The 19064-nt window shown below is 39.3% G+C and overlaps 1 long non-coding RNA gene across 1 annotated transcript; it reads right to left on the reverse strand.

Annotated features, from left to right (window-relative positions):
- Window positions 1-410: 410 nt before the first annotated feature.
- On the reverse strand, window positions 411-19005 carry LOC142026838 (uncharacterized). Its single transcript, XR_012648933.1, has 3 exons — window positions 13716-19005; window positions 11136-11363; window positions 411-3623 (listed from the first exon to the last, which is right to left on the reverse strand). It is a non-coding gene; the product is annotated as an uncharacterized LOC142026838 (long non-coding RNA).
- Window positions 19006-19064: the final 59 nt, after the last annotated feature.

Consider the following 19064-nt stretch of genomic DNA (forward strand, 5'->3'; position numbering starts at 1 on the left):
ATTGCTCACCACTTGCCAACCGATGCCCAGTTAGTTCCCAAGCAGTGATCTGCACCCCTGTTGTGGTTTCAGCCCAACTTGTAACAAAGTACCATGCAGCCCCTTGCTCAGTCCCCCCTGCCCAGGCCATGGTGGGATGAGGAGAAATATAAAAGCAGGCTCATGGGTCGAGACAAGGACAGTGAGGGATCGCTCACCACTTACGGTCACAGGCAAAAGACAGGCTCAACTTGGGGAACAAACAAAATCAATTTACTACAAGTCAAATCAAAACAAGGATATTAGGAAGTAAGCCCAAACCTTAGAAAACCTTCCCCCCACCCCTCCCTCCTTCCCAGGCTCAACTCTACTTGCGGTTCTCCTTACCTCCTCCCCCAGCGGCACAGGGGAACAGGGCACAGGGGTTGGGGTCAGTTCATCACACGTTGTCTCTGCCACTCCTTCCTCCTCAGGGGGGGACTCCTCACTCATCCCCTGCTCCACCATGGGGTCCCTCCCACAGAAGACAGTCCTTCATGAACTTCTCTGGCATGGGTCCTTTCCACAGGCCAATCTTCAGTCACAGACTGCTCCAGCATGGGCTTTCCCATGGAGTCACGGCCATCTTCAGGGGCATCCACCTGCTCCGGTGTGGGGTCCTCCATGGGCTGCAGGGAGACAGGCTGCAGGGGCATCCTCAGGCGCACCTCCTCACCCTCATTCCTCACTGACCTCGGTATCTGCAGAGGTGTTCCTCTCACATTCCAATCCCCCCACTCACTATGGGTTCCCCTTCTTAAATCTGTTCTCCCAGAGGTGCTACCACCGTCACTGATGGGCTTGGCCTTGGCCAGAGGTAGGTCCAACTGGAAGCTGGGGAAGCTTCTAGCAGCTTCCCACAGGAACCACCCCTGCAGTGCGCTCACGTGCTAACACAAAAAATGCAGCACACAAATCCATAACAACCCCCCAGGCCAACTCCCCCCAGTTTATATGCTGGGCATGACGTCACACGGTATGGAATACCCCGTTGACCAGTTTGGGTCAGCTGCCCTGGCTGTGTCCCCTCCCAATTTCTTGTGCCCCTCCAGCTTTCTTGCTTGGCTAGGCATGAGAACCTGAAAAATCCTTGACTTAGTCTAAACATTACTTAGCAACAACTGAAAACATCAGTGCGTTATCAACATTATTCTCATACTGAACGCAAAACATAACACTATACCAGCTACTAGGAAGAAAATTATCTCTGTTCCAGCCGAAACCAGGACAGGTCTTAACTCCAAATTAATCTGTTTTAAATACAGCTCTGCAAATAACAGAAAAAATATCCATGAATATTCATTCTAAAATGAATGTAATTTTGATTGTTTTTAATGACTTTTCCTAGCCTGTTTCCATGTAACCTTGAGTGCTTTACATGTAGTGGCATGAAAAACATATGAAATGTTAAACAGTCACGTGTGCTGTTACAGCTGTGATGATAAGGATACCAGTAAGACATGGTTTGCATGAATATGTAATATCTTTCTTGCAGGCAAATTGATACACTTGGGAGAATCAGACAAATTTTTAGATACACTGGACAAAAGAAAGCCTATATTTTCCAAATAAATATATTAACAGATTTAATAAAAGATTTGGTGTTTTTCTAAAACCCTTTTTCTGTAAGACTTTCCATTCGATGCCTGAACTTTAGGTGGTATGTTAATGATAACATTTTAAATTCATAATTTATATTTAGACTATGTGCAGTAAAGTGCTGGCTGTCCAAAAGGTGCTAGATGCCCTCCACTATCCTTGTAATCACAGAGTTAGGATGTTTGTCAACTTCCCATGGATGAACACCTTTCCTCACAAGTGGGACTTAGGTGTTCTCCCATCTGTTTCAGGGGATCAACAATTCACTAGACATCTAGACACTCAAAATACATTCTATGTTAAGCAAAAGAAAAATAAAATTAAGCTAATGAGTAGGAAAGGCTGAAGATAAATATAGGCCTAACACCAACACTTCAGTGGCTGGTGTCTCAACCTGCATTTGCAGCTGCAAAATGCCTTCTGGAATCAAACAGAAATCAGACCAGTTCTTCCTTTTAGCCCGTCACAGAAATGAAGCAGGTACAGAATGCTGCCCAATAGCCCAATTGATAAAACATCTGTATTGACATATTGTTCTGGTCTGAAAACAGAAACATTGTCAGAAAAATTGTTTAACTATTGAGCATTTCAGATATTGTAATGGTAATGATATTAAGTACTGCCTTCATTTCATGTAGAGTAAGAAGTATCAAAACTTACTTTCCAAATAAAATCTTTCAGGAAAGACTGTGGGAGAAACACATAATAAATAAAAACCTAAGGTACAAAGTAGTCATTGAAGTTTTCAAAATTTAGGCAGTTCTGTGCTTGCCTGCTAACAGAAATTAGATGTCTAGAGCTGATTTTCAGTGGACCTGAAAGCTACCAAGAACCAGCTTGTGAACACTAGTGCCACCAAGATGTTAGAAGCATCAAGTGTTTCTGTTCCACTTTTAAATAGAGGCTCTTCGACTGCGCAGACAAAACACAGAAACAGTAATGTATGATTTTACTAGTATTTAACCAAAGAACAAAGCACAAATATTTCGTTGTAAAATTTTGAGTACCCCGTGTTTTCTGTTGCTTAGTGACATAAATCACCCAATCAGACCATAGAAAAAATACCAAATTATTTCTATAATTTGTGTAGTGAAAAGGGCAAGTGTTTGTAATAAACTTGAAGCTCCAAAGTATTCACCAAATAATTGTATACCTTTTTAACAAAAGTACATTCAAATATTTTTCAGCTTATCTAATAATCCTTTAGAATAGTGAAGAATACATTTTTACAAATTACTGGATGAGGCGTGAAAGTGCTTTCCTGTTAGACAAGCTTCAAGTGTATGGAAAGATGTCAGTTTTGTACATAAAGTATAGTAATAGCACACATAAATAATAACGGGCATTGCAATTTATAACAATTTCAGACGAATCCTCACCTGAGACAAGAGTAGCGAAGCAGAAAACTTATGAAAGCAAGAGGCACCATGTCAGAAATAGAATTACTGTAGTCTCAGCTATGTACCACTTGATGCATTAGGGATCAAGAAGCAATATAACTTGTGAGCTGCAACATGTCAACATTTACAGCAGTTTGTAGAGATAGAATATATCCCTTCCATGTCAAGCTGCATGTTTCTAAAATACAACTCCAGCTAAAATATATTTCTGGATGCTTGGCTTCCTTTACCTTCCTTGCTTCTCCTCCAGGGACTATGTAGAAACAAAGATGAGAAAAGAACAGTGTAAGCCATTTGGAATTGCAGGAAAACAGTCTGGGACACAGACTAAACCGAGAGAGGAAACTTTTTTCAGTTATGGTCCCCATTCAGTGCAAGAGAGAAAAGCAGCTTGTGTAGATTCTTTTCTTCTCACCAAGACCTACATCAGCATGTAATTAGAAGAAACTCACTCTGCTGCCAAATGCAGTGATTGGTTCAGCAGCTATGTTCCAATAACCACTACTACAGTGAAACAAACTCAGTGAGTAATCCCAGTGCAAGTAGTCTCTAATCAGAATTCTTGCTTTTCTTCAAATTAATATTTTCAAACCATAAACAGATGCTCTGCAAGAGGAAAAAAAAAAAAGAAAAAGAAAAAAGTCTGTGAGCTAACCTAGTCGTCTTTCTAGTGGCTTCTTCAAAGATTCTGCCAGGTTTTCAATTTAAGATATTTACTACCTACAGGGCATAAACCTTGAAGTGCATTCAATATCTTCCTGTATTTAACTCAGACTGGTAAGTAACACCTAGATAGCCTGCAGGCTCTATGCATACATGTGCGCAGGTACATACACATAAGTCTGCACAGGGAAGAATTGATAATATGTTTTAGTAGAGAATTCAGCTTTCAGTACCTATTAAGTGAACAGCTGATGCATTTCTCTTTCATCCTGGTTTTATGCTACTACAATCATCAGCTTCAATTAAGTTAGTTGTTTTGTGTACATATATGAGGAGTACAAGCGTATGTGTGAGGAAGAGCTTCAAGAAGAGCCCTGAAGTTTACTGTCTTACTTGCATGTGCATTGTAAACAGTCAGTACTGCCCCCATACCTTCATTTCTCACTATTAGATCAATAGAGTGTCTGGGATAGAGTCAGAGCAGGTGAGGAAAAGCAAATTACAAATGGAAATCAAATGAAAGACAAAGATAATTACATATAAATTCTTAAATCAACGAATTTCTTCAAAAACAACAAATAAAGTAATAATGATACAGCATGAAAACTGCATCATTTTTGAACAATAACAAAACAAGTAATAATGATATAGTATGAGACCTGCATCACTGTTGAATAACAGTTCTGCTTTGCATGGTTGAGAGGGCCTGGACTCTGTGAGGTGCATGTCATTCCCTCTGTTGGACTGGCTTCACAAATGAGTCTGAGGTTTGGACTACTAGCCAAAATGCTCTCTCAGCTACTGGAATTCACAGTTCAGGAAAGGTTTAGCAGGAATAAGGAAAATAAAAGCCAGGAAGCTCAAAAGTGAGTTTCCTAAGCTTGCTATAGGAAATGCAAAGCAGAGTTTTGTGCCTCAAACTTCACTTTTCCAGTCCCACTCCAGCTTGGCAAAAAATGTTTTGTTTTTGAAACAGATCTGTCCTTTTCTAAAAAAGCTTTTAAACAACAGAATTTGAGCTGCAGTCTTCTCAGTGTACTACTCCTGTTTTCTGGAACATGGGTTGTTGGCCTGACTGAATCCTGCTAGCACCCACTCACAAAAGGCATTGACACATGCTTTTCTGACATTGCCAGTTCTGCATATGAGAAAAGCAGAAATACAAGGTACCTAGGAACTTTAAAGGTCTAAGTGTAATTTAGATATTCTCCAGGTTAGGCAGATAGGGGGATATACTAAAATTACCCTTGAAAATCTGCTGTGAACCCTATCTCTCTGTCCAGTATGGTGATGGGATCTTATTCTGTAATTTGAAGATTAGGTCATCTAACTACTCTTAAAACTGCCCTGTTTCTAGCCCTAGCATTCCCCCTACTATTTTTACTTTGCTACTCCTTCCTATTCTTCCTTGTATGCTTTCTCATGCTGATCTCTAGATCTTGTATGGGTCTTACTGTCCTGAACATGTTGTCCATTTTCACATCATACATCAAAGATTGACTTCCGTTAATCAGGTTCCAGATCTGGTGCTAGCTATTTCTCCAGATTTGCTTCCTTCTGAATCTTACTCATTTACTTAATTTATATTAACCTTTTTTTTCTGCTTCACTTATACAAATCCGTATTTACCTTTTCCTTCTGTCTTTTTTTTTAGTGCTCGCTTCACACTGGGTGTCTTTGGGAAACAAAGAAGTATGTATTAAAACCATAACTAGAAGGAAAGATAAAAGTAAAAAGCATTAAATCAATGCTGCCCTGATTGTATTGACAGGCTATTGACAAAACCTTTCTGAAAAACAGATTTCAAATGCAAATGTACAGCAGTGATACAGTTAACTGCAGTTTGACTTTTTTAAAAAAATGCAAATCTAGATGACCAGAATGAGGATGATTTTTCAACATCACTGTGCATGTATAGTGGCAAGAACTGCTATTTATTAAAGTACCTCTCATTTTGAAAAACGGGTAAAGCAGAATGTAGGTGGAGAGAGTGGTTGATTTATGCTCCACCAAATGGCCTATATTTTGCTATGTCTCTAAGCATTGCTAAGAAAAAAATCTATGCTTTTCCTCCATCAGGTTTGAACAGATGGAAAAATTCCAAGAAATGTGTAAATCACCATGAAAAATAAGTGAGACAACTGATTTAACCACACCTTCATTGATTTCCAGACTGAAAATAGTAGCAGAACCATTTTTTTTTAAAGTAGAGTATTATCACAATAAAGATCAATACTGAAATAATCCCTAAAATCAAGAAAGTATATTATCATGCATTTAGCTGAGAATGATCCACTGTCCAATGGCATGAATACAAATATTCTCCAGTACTATAAACTATCTTGGAATTACAGTTAGTTTTACTTACTAGTGGGCAATGTTTAAAATAAACAAATATGTATTTTGTTTGTTGTTGGTTTTATAGACATAGATGGGCCTTGATGATGGGAATAAATTGGATATTTTTATGAAAACTGAAATGTTACTCTCAAAGATATGCTCTGCGATGTCTTGAACAGCACCATCTCTGATGACTTAGCTCTAGGAACCCAGCTGCAGCACATTTCAGAGAGGCTTCAGGATTGCTCTGAATTATACCTCACTGGCAAAGGCCTCTGTCTACAACCTGTATTTAGGGTACAGTGCACAGTATCCACAACATCTCTTATTTTGTGTTTGTCCCCATTGAGCAGACTAGCACTACTGGTACAGTGCAAGCCAGTTTCTGAGAGTCTTTGGCACTCTATTGAATGACAAAGAGATTACAGTGCAGTGTGTGGTTTACCCCTGAATATGGGGTGGTGCTGGGTAATATTTTGTCATCAGGACCTTTTGCAGATACTGTGCAAAAGCCGAGGCTTTTGTTAAGGGAAGCAATAACCCTAGGGACTTTTCCTGTGGTCTCCATACAAATGGTGTTATGGAGAGCAGCACAAAGAATCTATAATCCGTTCAGTATTTCCTCCATAAATCTAGGGACAGCCAGAAACAAGAGGTCTGAAGAGCATTTACACACCCTATCTTCTAAATGGAGTGTTAAGGGGAAAATAAAAATTACAGCGCAATGCCTGCCTTAATGATATAGCTGGTGAGTATTCTAGACAAATCATCCAACTAAGATATACTACAACTGAAAACCTCTCTGATATCATCTCTGTTATGGCCCAACTCTACTTTACATAGCCATTAAAGCCTACAGATCTGTGGTCCTTATCAGTTCAGCTTTGTGTTACCAGTCCAGAAACCTCCAGCATACAAAAAAATGGAAGTGTAGTGATAGCTTAAGATAAACTGAATTTAATCTCCAAGAAAATAACATAGGAGACAGTCACTGATTAAGTAAGTAAGAAAATGAAAAATGCAATCTGTTCCTACTTTATTGTGTATTAAATTTATTATTATAAATTTATTTTACATATATATAGTGTATTAAATTTATTATATATAAATTTATTATTGTCCCAGTCTCTCCTGTCTGCCACAGCAAGCAGCAGAATTCAGTTCTGATGCTTTGCAGAATATAAGGCATGAGTATGATGTGGAGAATTTAACAAAATACTGAGGCTTTGTACTACTAATGATGATTTTCAAAAGCTAACACCAGAAGAGACAAGAAAAATTCTGGCATAGCAAATACAATGAATCAATTAAGGCACTCTAGATCATATACTCATGTTTAACTCTGAGAGCTTATGGTTTCTTCCTGAAGTTAGGTAACAGTCTGCCCCTTTTTTTGGCAGAGATAAAAGTTTAATTGGTAAAGCCAGCCTTGCTTCCAAGATAGCTTGTCACTCATAGCCATGTATTAACCCTATTATTAAAATTAATCTAACTATTAAAATGCCTTTTCCTCATTATTTGGTATAAAGATACTATAGCAGATCACAATTTCAGTGACAGGTAGTATTTTGAATGTCCCCAAATTCCTTTCCTCAGATCAAATGTTCTTTTGTGATGGGTTTCTATCAATCTTCCAGTTGCCAACTTTTCCTGCTTAAGAGGACCATTGCTCCTTCTCAAAGACTGACCTTTTGCATTAAAGAATGGAAGCATTTGCAGTGATAATATTATTAGCTAATGTTTTATATATCTTCCTTTCTTTGGGCTAGCTTCAGCCTCTTTTATCTTCTTTGGGCTAGCTTCAGCCTCTTTTATCTTTTTTCTTATGTTGAATTTCTATTTTTATTACCATACCTATCTCTAGCAGCTAATACCTTTAACTCTTAAAGTCTATAACTTCCACTGAGATTAATTTACATGAATTTATTTGACCTTTAAATGACTACGTATCTCCAGTGATCATTCCCAGCAGATTCTGATGCTGAACTGGGGCTGTACGCTGTAATTAATCCTACTATACTATTCTTTCATTGGTATTTTCATTCTCTCGTCTTTCTTAATAAAAAATTATATATACCTAATTCTTGTCTAACTTTTACAAATTATTTTAATTTCTCTGGGTTTAATTTTTATCCCTTACTAGTCTTGTGGGGTTTTTTTCTGTCTAGTAACATGGTTTAAATGAGCCTTGTGGAAGGATTCAATGAAGAGAAAATGTAGTAGCTATGTATAAAAAGTAAGTTTAGAGTCTGTATGGATAAATACAGAAAGCTTAATTTACCAGAAATGAACAAAAAACGATGACAAGGCCCAGTGTAGTGGAAAAGGACTGGCATAGTAAGAGGCAAAAATAAAAATGAGAAAAATAACAGGTACGGAGTGGGCACAGGCGTCAAGAATTTTCAAGGCCATCAGAAGATTTAGGGTATTGCAAGGAAGAAGGTGTTTCTAGCCAAGGGATTCAAAGAATACATAATAGATGGCCCCAGCTCATGCCGTCCATTAGGACTGGGAAGTCATATAATTAGTAGCACTGTGCATCTATCTGTGACTGAAGTATGCAAGTCCACTTAGTCTCCACACTTCTAATTTGGCATTAACTCGCAACCCCATCCACCCCCACCAATGAATTTAACTGCAAGCTCTCCTTACCAAGTTAGCAAGTATTCACATTGACATCATCCAGTAAGAAAAGCACATGTGACCTGTATGGGTCTGAGCCAAAAATCTTACCTCTGACCACCAGCCTCATTCACACCTTTAAATTTCCACAGCTACAACAAAGTACTGTTACACAAAGTAGCACATTCAGTTTATATAACAAAGAAAACCAGCAAGAAACAAGCAAACAATGAAGTATTTCAATTAAATGCCAGCAGTATGAAAAAATTATCACAGAAAAGACTGTCATGAATACTTTGAGTCTAGCCACAAAGATCAACTAATGCAAGACTGGAAATGAGTGGAAAGCAAATGAAGAAAATACTGGATATGCAAGGATACACAACTGCTCTATTTAGTCTGGGCACTTGCACAGTATGGAGCATTTAGGTATTAAAAGTACAATGGGATTTCTTAAAAGAAGAGGATTAATAGATCCTAGCTCAGTCCTAAACTGTTAGATCAGATTTTCTAAGGCAATAGGTCATCAAAAGTCTTATTGAACGTAGAAGCTGATGACCAATAAATTTATTTTCAATACTGGATTTCTGATTCAACCTTAAAATTCTGGGAAGTTGGAACTGTGCAGGAACTAGTAATTTGATTGGATTTAACTTTATGGCATAATAACTGTGTAGTAGGAGCTAGAAACAGCACGTTTTCAATCTGAAGAAATTCCCTTGAAAATTGTGGCTCACGATAATTTGTACAAAAATCTTTTTCTAACTGTACAGAAAAAAAGGTCACATGTTCAACACAGAAAATGACAATGACTGGACAGACTGCCAGAAAGGGTGGGAGCTGGTTGAAATGTATTAAGGGAACTGTTAAAGGTTTTGTCTTTTCTTGTATATTTATTGAATATTTCTGAAAAGCAGAAAATAGCAAACAAGGAACTCTGATTACAAAATATTAACAACTTTAGAAAAACTAATCTGCAAGAAAACTACAGAGACTTTGCATTTAACTTACCTACTAGCAATTGGATATTGCTTTAAATTTAAATGAAGAACAGCCCAACACAGAAGGTATGAAACCTTTGAGATCAGACATACACTTCAAAATTTCCTTTCTTTCCCATATACATAGAAGTCACACAATGACCTACCGTAAATCAATACACTGCAGCCCTGAGTCTTTAGCTGTAGGAGTCCACATTACCTAACCTCCACCACCCTTGTACCATAAAATCTAGAAAAGCCATCCTCATCCCTCCCCTACTAAGCATTTTCCCTAAATACTGGACCTCCAGTCCTGTCCTACATTCCCTTAGTCACTTTTAGCCATAGTACTCTCAAAAAAGCCCTTCCATTCTTTCATCTTGTGTTAATTGTCCTAAGTTTCTGTACTCCCCATCTGCAAGGACTCCCTTCAGAAGAGGATGCCTTTCCTGAACCCTCCATATCTGTGCCTTGCTCACATTGGCAGTCCTTAACCTTCGCTGTGAAGATGAAGATCTATCCTGACCATGGTTTCAGTGCAGTTACCACAAGACATCCTGTGATCCCGCTTGGCTTGACTAAGAAAACCATCTCTGTGCTACCAGCAATTAAGCCACTGCCTGGAAACAGTTAACAGCTCCTGTAGCCTGTTCCATTGATAAAGTAAACTTGCACTCTGCTCCTCAGCAGAAGGGAGAGGTTTTAAGGGCAGGAGAGAGAGGGAAGACAGAGGAAGGGATGAACAGAAGGTCAGAAAAGAAGGACGGTTTGATGGGATTTCCTTAGGGATTTAATTATGACTGGATAGATTCATTAGTGCCCATGGGTGCCCTCTATACACAAAAACTTCTGTGACTGCAGTTAGGAAAAAGGAGTCAGGCCAAAAGAAATGCAGGCTGATAGCTGTTATCTTTGCATACCTATTTTTCATTTTATCTTCCATTACAGTCATCACCTCATGTTTTTATAGAAGATAAGCGTCATGATACTTTTGAGAGACATTAAATATTGAGGAACATTATGGACAGTCCTTTGCCAGAAAAGCAAGGAGAAATGTCTCACTGAGATAATGCTGAGCACTGAGATGAGCTATCCAGAAAGGGTCCTTTTTTCATCCAGCCTGAATTTCATTCACATGGAATTTCTTTCTTAATTTACACTAATCTGGTTCAGCAAAAAACCCCCTCATTTGTGGAAAAATCAGTGTTAATGATGTTAAAGTATCCCAAAAAGGCAAGTGCTACCTTTATAACTTAAAATAAAACATAAATTTTACATTTATCTAGAGCTGATTGTAGGCTAGTTTTAACAGCTTTTTCTCTAAGGCTTTGCTCCACTTTTCCAAATATGCTGAACCATGAAGGTGGCAGGCCATCACTGCATAACAGCAATTACCAGGCTTGTGAGTAGGAAACACAACTAATACAGACTGTGTCATAACAGGCATTACAGCATCCAGGCAACTCTGTACTCTCAACATTCTTCTTTCTTACTCTTCTGCACCCCTTCGTACCTCAGTTGTGACTTGGCTCCACATACCCAGGACATCAGTCAGGCAGCTCAGATGAGGACATACAGCAGGTAGCTCTTCTCTTTGGAGGTCCCTTCTTTACCATTGCCACCTGTACTACCACCAGCATCTTCCTCCTCAGAGCCTTACAGCGTTCATGAGCAGGTTGCATTTATTCACCTCTGTGGCTTCTCTGTCAGAGACAGGCACAAGGAACCTGCTCCCAGCCCTCTGCAGCAATCAGAGAAGGGAAAAGACAGAGCTGATAAATGAGGTATGCAATATGCACACCACATTGAGGAAGGGAGAGTGAATGATGCATGGAGGTGAAGGATAAGGAAGAGGAGGACCAAAGACATAAGCCTCATCACCATCTACTCAGCTTTCCTGCAGGCAAAAGAGGCAACAGCAGTGGGGATTGCCTCTCACACCAACCCAAAAAAGACTTTTCAAGTCTGTATGTTAGCATATATTGATGGTGCATTATATTGGCTTCTAGTAAGTTCCTGCTTACTGCAAGACTAAATATTTTTTAGGATGCTATTGTTTTGCTTTTTCTGTTACTCAAAGCTTTCACTAAGAAATACAAACTTCTAACTATGTTTTAAAACTATATTTTGAAATTTGTATCATGAATGATATACATACATATAAATGGTCACAAGTTTCTCAGAGGCAGACATTAATCTAAAAAAAAAGGATGTAAAATGGAAATTCTGACTAAGTATGAAGTATGGTCTGAAAAACAATTCCACTACAGACATCACTTACAGTCAATATACTTTTGCATTGCCTCCAGCCATGGTGAAAATTTATGTAAGAAGTTCTCTCATTTTCCTCCTAAATCTCTTCCGATAAAACCTGATCTCTTACACAGTAAGAATTAGGCATTACAATATTCATTTAAATGTGGCAGACAATTGTTAAAAGGTTGCAAGCTTCATTTTCTGTCACAAAGTATCAGATTTAAATAAATGGACTAATATTTTCCCCTGACATTAAAAGATTACAAAGACATTACAATTTTAAAGGTATTTTCAACCTTTCTGTGAGGCACTTTCTTGGAATAAAATTGTACTTAAAAGTACATTTTGAATGTGTTCTTTTTTCACCCCTTTTTGTAAGTACTCTGCTCATCTACTTTAGGTGGAAAAGATGGGTGTTATGACTCTAAGAACCTAATTTAGCAATGTCATCTGCCACCAGCCTCACTTTAAATTTATCTGTAAGGAACCTGTATATAAAAGAGGGTGAGATAAACCCCCAAAGCCACTCTTGAAAATTTCCCATTGGAAAAGCTGTTAATGATAGAAAGGCCTGACATATAAAAGGAAACTCACTGTAACAAATTACTTCCCATAACAAATTCGTATAGTATTACAGCATTTAATCACACAATTTAAGACTGAATTTTTGTAGGTATTAGTTATGGCAATCATAGGTTCTGTTTTCTGCTGTAATATCATCTAGTGAAAGAACACAATGTAAATGTGCAAGACATACTTGCTGGTTTATCTCCATAAACCCCCTGATTTACAGTACACCTGAGTCTTGCTGTACCGTCTAGACAGGCCCTATTATGAAATTTTCTGCTCTCCTTAGGGCTCTATTTTCTGACTGCATCTTGCTTGGATATGACATACTTCATACTTTCTTTCACTAAACTTCCATTCCTCAACAAAAGGTTACTGATTAAAAATTCTTTTGCTGTCTGTATTGTATTCCATTGTTGACAGGTAACACCTCCAAATATTTAACAATAATAACAAATAACAAGTGTTATAAACAAACAAGTGTTCTCTATATTTTCTTTAAATAGAATTCAGCTGTTACCCCAATATAGTCTGCTCTTCATTTCCCCCTTTCACTCAGCCTGTCTCTAAAGACACAGAGTAAGGAAAAATAAAACCATTTCTTAAAGTCCAATTTTAAAGCTGTGCTTTCGACACCCTAATTCATGGGTGTAGGCTATATCTGAAAACATTCCTAACTCACTACTATGTTGAAAACCAGTTAGGTATTAAACTGACTATTCTTTTAACACCACCATCTGTTCTAGTATTACAGTAAAATTTGATAATGAACTCTAATTTGTGCATCTTCAAAGTACAGTTGTATCTAATCTTAAAAGTTTTAATGTAAATTACATGTGTGCATAACACAGAGTCTAAGCCTTTGAGATTTAATTCACATTTTGTGAACAGTCCAGGCAGTTCAAGCAGAAAACTGTGGTATTATTTCACACACACAGGAAAAAAAATGGATTTCTGTAACTGATTTATTTACCTGTTCTATTTTTATTGTTCCTAAAACAAGGCTTTTTTGTCGATGTTTACAACACAAGAAAAATGGCAGAGACTTTATTTTTGTTTTGCTTTTTTTTTTAGCCCCCAAGTTTATGAAACTCATCTTTTGGGAGTGCACTAAAGCCCTAAATGGTATACATCTCCACTGAGGCAACACCCTGAATTCTTGATGCTTTTGCAAGGAAGAATGCAAGCAAGAAAAACACAAAAGTTTCAGAAACAGGTGAACATATAAATTCAAAATGTATATAATCATGCAAGCCAAGAGAGTACTCACGCTTGTGGAAATTACTGATAAATTTCTCGTGTCTAATGAGACAGTCATAAATATAAATCTGTAAAACAGATAGATACATTAGATTTTTAAGAAGTAATTAAAGTGGTAAGCAGTGCTGTTTATTTGAAGCCCCAGCCTCCAGCCCTTTTCAACAGCATACATCTTACATTATTACCATAAGTCAGCACTTCAGAAACTCTCTATGACTCAATTTTTGAGTTTTGGAAAGCAGGCATTCTTTATTGCAGTGCTGGATGCACGGGGGATTGTTCCACTTATTGTGCATACCAATTCTTTCAACAGTTGTGATGATATACAAAATGGATATACATATTCATGCTTTTTCCTGGAAGTAATTAACATATTCATCTGAATTCCAGGAACTCATTAATATATGTAAATGTCCTTGGCACAGGCGCACTCAAGATCTTTGGTGGTCTTCAGAGGTCCTCTTGTGGTCTTCAATAGTCTTCCTCACTTGTCTGCTAGTTCACCCTATTCTAGTGATTCTGTGCAGTGGGACACTTCACAAGTTTTGATACAACTTATCCTAAAGAATATTCCTTAGTAACTCTAATATCTATCTTTTCTTGATGTTCATTCTTTTAACACAAGCCACATTGACACTTTTAAGCTAAATTATGTAAAAGTGCCTAAGGTTCTCATCTTCCCAGGGAATTGCAAGGTCAACCAAAACCAATTTCCTCTGGTATCTTAAACATTTTGCAACATACAGGTTTTCTTATCCACCACTAGTCAGCATAACAAGGCCACTCTGTTCTTCTCACAACACAAGATGTAAAGCATCTTGTATCAACGTGCTTTCAGCATCAGGAAACAACCACAGGCCACTCATCCTTTTAGAGACTATTCAGTGTTTCCAGGAAGGGACAGGACTACCACCAGTGCATCAAGCATGTGTATCACACAGACAGATTTTGCCAAGAGTAGCACATCTGTGCAGGTGAGTCTGTGTACAGTGGAGTAGCCCAGAAAAGAAATTAGTTGCTGTCATCAGAACAATTAATATATTGTACTCACTGTGGCTCTTTTTACCAAGGCCTTTTTGTCCTTTTGCTCACTGCTTGGCCAGGACATAGCTGTGATTTATGAGGAAGAGTGCAGAAGATTTTTCAGGACACACTGCAGCTGACAGTGTTTGGTGTGAACACTTTTGTACTTCAATCAAGACACAGTGTGCCTCTAGGAAGTTAAAATGTCTCTGTGACAGAGGAAGAGGCTGCAATGGTCCATAGACTCAAAACATGTAGGAACAAGAGATTTAGATCAATTCAGTTAAGAAAAAATAATCAAGGGACTGTGATAGAAGGTCACATATAAGAATGCATAATAGAAACCCCGTATTGCTTTCAAGTGTAGGTAAAGGCCTAGATTCTGCTGGAAACTGTTGGATCTAAAGATAAATGTGAGAGTAATGAAAGAAAAATACTGTTCACTGGAATACTAGAAGACACTGATGTATATGAAAACTTTCCAAAGAAACATTTGTTCAAACCAGTAATAAGAACTCATTTTAAAATCCTTAAGCCAATTTATTTCTGCTATAAACTACTCAATCTTTTATAGTTGTATATAAAATGATTTCTTCTTTGAAACAAATTAAAGTAGCTTGTCTACCTTCAGCAATTTGCCATAATACTAAAAGCAGACTGTATCTGGCAACACAATTTTACAAAAGCACTATAGAAAAGCAACATTTATTGTTAACTCTTACTATTCTCCTGCTTAAAATAAGAAAGCAAAATACAGAGTGCTGTGATTTTATTAGCAAATATAATCCCAAACATTCTATTCCAAAAAGAATTTAAACTTATGTGATATATTCCTAAGTATATGTTCATGATTTATAATAAAAAGCTTAAGAGATATTTTTTTTTTCCAGCATTCTTTTGTCCTCTTAATTACTTCATGTTCTTGAGCACAAGAAATTGATCCTGGCACTACCAGAGCCTTTTGGTACTACTAGGACAAAAGGTAATAAGCAAACATGAAAATATAACACTAAACATAATGAGATTCCTCAGTCCCTTCAAGGCATTTTGTCAAAAACTTACACACAAATACAATCAATTATTCTAATTACGATAAATATTTTATATAGGAGTACCATGACAAGAACACCATAGAATTGTTTTACTTCAGTGGTACCAGATACCTTAGCCTCTGGTTCTGTAATTGCACATGTACAGGAAGAGCTATTCCATGTCTCCTCTGGGGTAGTCTGTGTGCACCACCAGAATACCATTCAAAACCTGTTTTTACAGTATATTCTCAAACTTTGGAAGTATTCCTTACCTTCAGATTCTAGATAACATTTTTACAGCCAGGAAATCATACTGTCTTCTTCACAAACTTTTCTTTAAATACAATATCTTAATTAGTTTGGTCCAGAGCTAATGAATTCATTTAAATTAACAATTATGTAGATGTAAATAGCTGGATTTTAAAGGCACCTACCTAAAGGTGCGTTCAGCTGCATTGTAAAAAGCAGTCAGAGAGCAATCTCCAGCTAATCATAAATAAATGTAAAATGCATTACTTTTTCTTTTTTTAGAAAAGTTATATACATGCTTGTTTACAAAACGTATTTGTAAATCCTTTGCAGAGTATATTCTTCTGCAATCCTTTCCTACAGTTTGTAGTTACTTAGTTTACGTATCCTGGGGGAAGAGTCATTAAAAGAGAAGGGACAGATTAACCTCTGGGCTTTTTTTAATTGATTGCTCAAAAAGATTTCTGATTTATGTAAGGGTAAGTATAGATATACTTGCACAATGATCTCCTCAGATAGCATAAATAATAGTGATAAGAACGTGATTTGGAGACCTGCAGAATCAGATAGTGCTATTCAGGGTTTAAGAGCTTAATATGGCTGATAGGGGCAGAGGACAGCTTGCACCTGGGTAGCCTCCTATCAGAGCAGGGAAGCATGGTCACTTCTGGTTTTTTCATTCCTCAAGATCACCTGGAAGTCGTTCCACAAGGTCTTCATAAAGGATGACATTGACAGACTGATAGGGTGAGGGAAAAAAGACATAGGTGTCTTCTGTACTGTGCCCTTTTTCACTACAAGTATCAGGAAACATATAATGACATTTTAGTTGAACTAGCAAACTCAGGAAAAGAAAGAATATACAAGCTCCTAAGTGTCTTTCTCTGAATTACCATTTCATTTCCTGATGAAAAGGCCCCTTCCCAGACATCCTTGACACTCACATAATCTTGCAAAGTAATTTCTCTGCTCTTTCAATTCATCTACAAGGCCTGTTTTAAGGAACTTGGAAAAATTGGCTCATTTTCTATTTCTCAAGGGTAAAAGTCAAGTAAGCTCCATCAATTTTAATGGACAGCTTAGCAGTCTCAAAGTCTTTCACTAGTACTCAAGTTCTTTCACCTTTTGGCTGTAAGATATGGAAGTTCTTCATTTCTTTCATAAGTGAGAAAAGTTCTACAATTTACACATGGAATGGGGGAATATACCCCTATGTTTTGGGCTTGTGTGGTGGGGGTTTTGCTAGCGGGGGAGGGGCTACAAGGGTGACTCCTGTGAGAAGCATCCCTGACTCCAAGTCTGACCCATCTCTGGCCAAGGCCAAGCCCATCAGTGACGGTGGTAGTGCCTCTGGGAGAACAGATTTAAGAAGGGGAAACTTGCAGTAGAAGAGGAGATTGGAATGCGAGAGAAACCCCTCTGCAAACAGCAAAGCCAGTGAGATGGAGGGTGAGGAGGTGTGCTGGAGGAGGTGATGCCCCTGCAGCCTGTGGTGAGACGGCAGGCTGTCCCCCCAGCCCATGGAGAGGAGCAGGGGAGCAGATGCCCACCTCCAGCCCGTGAAGGACCCCATGTTGGAGCAGGTGGATGACTCCATGGGAAAGCCCGTGCTGGAGCAGCCTGTGCCTGAAGGACTGCAGCCCGCAGAAAGGACCCATGCTGGAGCAGCTCATGAAGAACTGCAGCCTGTGGGAAGGACTCATATTGGAGAAGTTTGTGAAGGACAGTCTCCCATGGGAGGGACCCCTCGCTGGAGGAGGGGAAGAGTGAGGAGTCCTCCCCCTGAGGAGGAAGAAGCAGCAGAGACAACGTGTGATGAACTGACCCCTACCCCCTTCCCTGTCTCCCTGTGCTGCTGGGGGGGAAGGAGGTAGAGAAAATTGGGAGTGGAGTTGAGCCGGGAAGGAGGGAGAGGTGGAGGAAGGTGTTTTAAGATTTGTTTTTACTTCTCATTATCCTTGTTTTGATTTTATTAGTAACAAATTAAATTGACTTTGTTTTTTCCCCAAGTTGAGCCTGTCATTTGCCCAAGACCATAACTGGTGAGTGATCTCTCCCTGTCCTTGTCTTGACCCATGAACTTTTCTTTGTATTTTCTCCTCATTCCACCGTGGGTGGTGGGGAGCAGTGAATGAGCAGCTGCGTGGTGCTTTTGTTACTGGCTGGACTTAAACCCCAACAACCCCTAAGATGCCTCTTTCAAATGCTGCTGTATACCAGGATGATCACGGAATGTCTCCACTTGTTCTTCTCTTTCCTGTCTTTGGCTCCAAGTAATAAATTAGACAACAGTAACTAACAGGTAGGTACACTTAAAATACTTAAATATGACTGTCAAATCAATTTCCACATGCAGGTCCAAAGTTATGTCACATTTCTTTGAAGAGTTATCTTAAGAGCTCTCTCAAAGCAAACTTTTACGTACAAACTTGAAGTTTTACACCCGACTTGAATACTAAACAAGTTAATGCATTTCAATGATTAAAACCCCACCAACAAGAAACAAATCTACAAAGGCTTTGATAACATTTTCCAACCCCCCCAGCCCCCCCCGCTTATCCTTCCTTAAGCATTTCGCATAAAGGCTTAATACAGGAAACGCCGAGCAGATCACAAATCTGGCACCTCATCACCGGATCCTCGACGTCTGTCTGTCACGACTGAGAAAATGAACGTCCCATGCAAGCCTGACCCACGACAGTTACCTCCAAGCTTTGACAGCCGGGAGGCCGCCCAGCAGGCAGCTGCCAGACCCGCCGGCAGCTGAGGCCGCCACCGCCTGCGGCCGCGCCTCTGCGCCGGCCCCGCCCCTGCCCCGCCGGCGCCGCGGGGCCCGCCAGCCGCCCGGCCCGGCCACACGCGCAGCGGCTCAAGCGCTCCCGGCGGGCGCTCAGCGGGGGCGGCCTGGGGGCGACGCGAGGAGAGCGGACCACCGGAGCAGACGGCAGCAGGCCGCAGTGCCGGGACTGGGGGAACCCGCGCCCCCTCGCACCTCCCCGCGCTCCGGCTCCGAGTGCGCCCCCCGCCCCCCGCTGCCGTGACGTCGCGCGGGGCGG

The sequence above is a fragment of the Buteo buteo genome, chromosome Z (assembly GCF_964188355.1).
Source record: "Buteo buteo chromosome Z, bButBut1.hap1.1, whole genome shotgun sequence".
NCBI classification, from domain to species: Eukaryota; Metazoa; Chordata; class Aves; order Accipitriformes; family Accipitridae; genus Buteo; species Buteo buteo.